This window comes from Lagenorhynchus albirostris, chromosome 1 (genome assembly GCF_949774975.1).
Source record: "Lagenorhynchus albirostris chromosome 1, mLagAlb1.1, whole genome shotgun sequence".
Lineage (NCBI taxonomy): Eukaryota > Metazoa > Chordata > Mammalia > Artiodactyla > Delphinidae > Lagenorhynchus > Lagenorhynchus albirostris.
In genome coordinates this window covers 147,845,454-147,848,906 of record NC_083095.1, presented here as the reverse complement: position 1 = coordinate 147,848,906, position 3,453 = coordinate 147,845,454, and the positions used below count along the sequence as shown (strand labels likewise).

Here is a 3,453-nt window from a genome sequence, read left to right as displayed (position 1 = left end):
ATTACCTCACACCAGTCAGAATGGCTATCTTAAAATAAAACACAAATAACAAATGTTGGTAGGATGTGGAGAAAAGAGAATCCTCGTACACTGTTGGTGAGAATGTAAATTGGTACAGTCACTGCGGAAAACAGTATGGAGTTTTCTCAAAAAACTAAAAATAGAATACCATATGACCCAGGAATTCCACTCCTGGGTATATATCTGAAAGAAACAAAACCACTAATTCGGAAAGATACATACACCACAATGTTTACAGCAGCATTATTTATAATTGCCAGGGTAAGAAAGCAACCTAAGTGTCCATCAACGGATGAATGGATAAAGATGATGTGATATATATACATATATATATCACATATATGTATCACATATATATGTATGTACATATCACATATATATGTATATATATATATATACAATGGAATACTACTCAGCCATAAAAAGAATGAAATTTTACCATTTTTGGCAACATGCGTGGACTTGGAGGGCATTATACTAGGTATAATAAGTCAGGTAGAGAAAGACAAATACTGTATGATATCACTTATATGTGGAATCTAAAAAATACAACCAACTAGTGAATAAAACAAAAAAAAAGCAGACTCACAGACATAGAGAACAAACTAATGGTTACCAGTGGGGAGAGGGAAGGGGGAAGGGGCAATATAGGGGTAGGGGGAAAAAAGAAGGATTATTATGGGACTATATGAAATCATGTGTGTGAGACTTTTGAAAATTGTAAAGCACTATAGAATCTAAAGAATCTTTCATTCAATTAAAAATAAACAAATAGAATCAAAAAACAGAAAAAAGAGAAAGAGACAAAAAAGTAGTTTTATGTTATGTGTTTTTAAAACACAATTTAAACAATAAAAATAAACAAAGGAATGGGAGGCAACTGGCGGGGAGTTAAATTTTAGCTCTGCTTTTTTTTTTTTTTTCTAACATATCAGTTTTAATTGTCAAGATTATTCCAGGGTGAAAGTTCATTTCCAATCACTTCTCCCCAGCTTGTGTTCCTCCATGGCCCAGCCAAGAACATCATTCCAGTTTATTCTCGAGTCTGCTGTCTTCCAACCTCCCCGATGAGGCCAGCGAGAGGGGCGCGGCCCTGCTGGACCTGCAGCAGCAAATCATCGTCAAGTCCAACAAACCAGTCGATCGTGGTCGTGGTCGGTCAGCACCGAGCACACCCATCTTGCTTCGAGCCCCAAGGTGCAGACAGACGTGTGTTCTGAATGATGCACAGACCTCTTCACTCCAGTGTCAGCGTCCTCCAGCCTGCAGCCAGGGTAGACCTGAAGTCATAAGGCTACGCCGATGCAGTGGTGCTTCAGTCTGCAAGGCAGGACCCCTTTGTTCAGCTGGTAAAAGTCAACAAGCTGGATCAGGTCAGAGAATTTGGTGTTCCCGTCGTCAAGCCTGAAGAAGGTCTGCCCGTCATCCTCGCAAGGTAAGATCTGGACATTTTTAATTTTCTGATGATGACACAATGTGAGGACAAATGCCTTTGTGTTTTTTTGTTTGTTTGTTTGTTTTTGCGGTACGCAGGCCTCTCACTGCTGTGGCCTCTCCCGTTGCAGACCACAGGCTCCGGACGCGCAGGCTCAGCGGCCATGGCTCACGGGCCCAGCCACTCTGCAGCATGTGGGATCTTCCTGGACGGGGACACGAACTTGTGTCCCCTGTGTCGGCAAGCGGACTCTCAACCACTGCGCCACCAGGGAAGCCCGACAAATGCCTTTGGATTACTCTGGCTGTCACGGAGGAGAAAAAGCCCATCCGCGAGCCCCTGCTGCTTAATGATCCGGTGTGACTCCTCCCTGGAGATCCTGCCGTGAAACCAGTGCTGCGTCCTGTGAATCACTGTACTTAGGCTGGAAGGGTGGAGGGGGCTTTGGCTCTCGAGGATATTCATCCACTTGCTTCGCTTCCTCCAGGCGTGGCCTTTTTCCAGGGCTGCACTCTGAACCTCAGCCGGATTCTCGATCACTCTTCCCTGTTTGCCCAGAATAATCCACGACCACAAGGGAGTTCTCAGAGACACTGCGCACTGGAGTTGAGAAGGGGGACAGCACGGCCTTCCTCTGATGAGGTATTCTGTAGTTCTGGTAAAGGAGCATTACATACTTGAGGAGCCTGAAGGCCGTCATCCAGCACGTCCGGCTCTGCTCGTCCTCGGCACAGAGCAACTGCAGCTCCTTGGCTTCGTTCCTGACTCTGTTTGGCTTTATGCAGAAGCCGTAGTCCGTGGGGGCACCGTACTGCTTCCTTCCGGCCATCAGGGAGAAGATGCGGCTGTCCTCCAGGTCGGCCAGCAGCTGCAAGTGTCTGGGCTCCTTTGAAGCTCCCTTTGTGGAGCAATAGAGGCTGGACCGCGGCAAACACACGTACAGCTTCTTCCATGACTTCCTTCCCAGCTCCTTCACGTGCAAAATCCCTTGAATCTCAGGACAACTACTGGAGTTTAAAAAATTCTGCAAAAGCTGGGTCTGACTGCCGTTTGACTGCTGGCACCAGGTAACCATCTGTTCTGGGAAGAAATTCGTGGGATTTTTTAAAAACTCGTATTTTGCATAATTCTTCCTGAATAAAAAATTACTTTCACTTGCCATGCTGCTCTCTACCTGGACCACAAGCTCATGGTCTTCCAAGCACCCTTCTAATCCCAGGTGCGGGTAATGCTCCACCAGAGTCCAGCTGTTGTCGTCCACACAGTGACTTCTGTAAACCAGCAACTGGCACAGGTCCCTGGCTGTCGTGTCCGCCAGAATCTCCACCACTTTGCTCGTCCCGTCTTCACTAAAGACTAACATCCTGCTTCGCAGTAGCCGGGCCAGGAGGTAAGGAGCCCGGCGTGAGCGCAGTGGGGGCTCCCGGGGCCGCAGAGCTCGGGGAAGGGGTCGGGGACGGCCGGCGGAGACGACGTCCTCAACTGCTGGTCCTCCTGCTGCAGGCGGCTTGGTGATTCGCCAGCCGTTCAGGCGGCGCTGGGAAGCCGGGTCCTGCCAGATTTCCAGGACGGCGAGGAGATGTCTGCTCCACCTGGTCCTGGTAGTATGGATGGTGCAGAAAGGAATCTGGGCCGACCGCTAAAGCCATCGGTTCCTTCCTGCCGTCTTCAAATCGCGTGGACTGGGCCGCGGCACCTGTCGGGGTTTTTCCGGGGCTCTGGGTGTCTGGTGGCCGCCTGGCTGGACCGAGAGGACCCAGGTGAGAAGCGGCGGCCGGCCACGGTCACGGGGCCGTCGCCCCCCGCAGCCCCCTCCTCGGGCTCAGCATGGTGCCCAACTCCAAAGCTGCCGCAGCGCCGCTCCCGGCCGCCTCCGCCTGGCCGCCCGCGACCCTCGGCGAGGCCGGGGCGGCGCGGGTCCAGCGGGGCGAGGGCGGCGCGCAGGGCTGTCCCGGCCCCAGCGCGCTGCCGCCCGGGGCCGCGCGCAAACTTTGGGC

General features: G+C 51.0%; 1 pseudogene; it reads right to left on the bottom strand.

Moving 5' to 3' along the window:
* Positions 1-1,307: 1,307 nt before the first annotated feature.
* Positions 1,308-2,977, bottom strand: LOC132528656 (growth factor receptor-bound protein 10-like; annotated as a pseudogene).
* Positions 2,978-3,453: the final 476 nt, after the last annotated feature.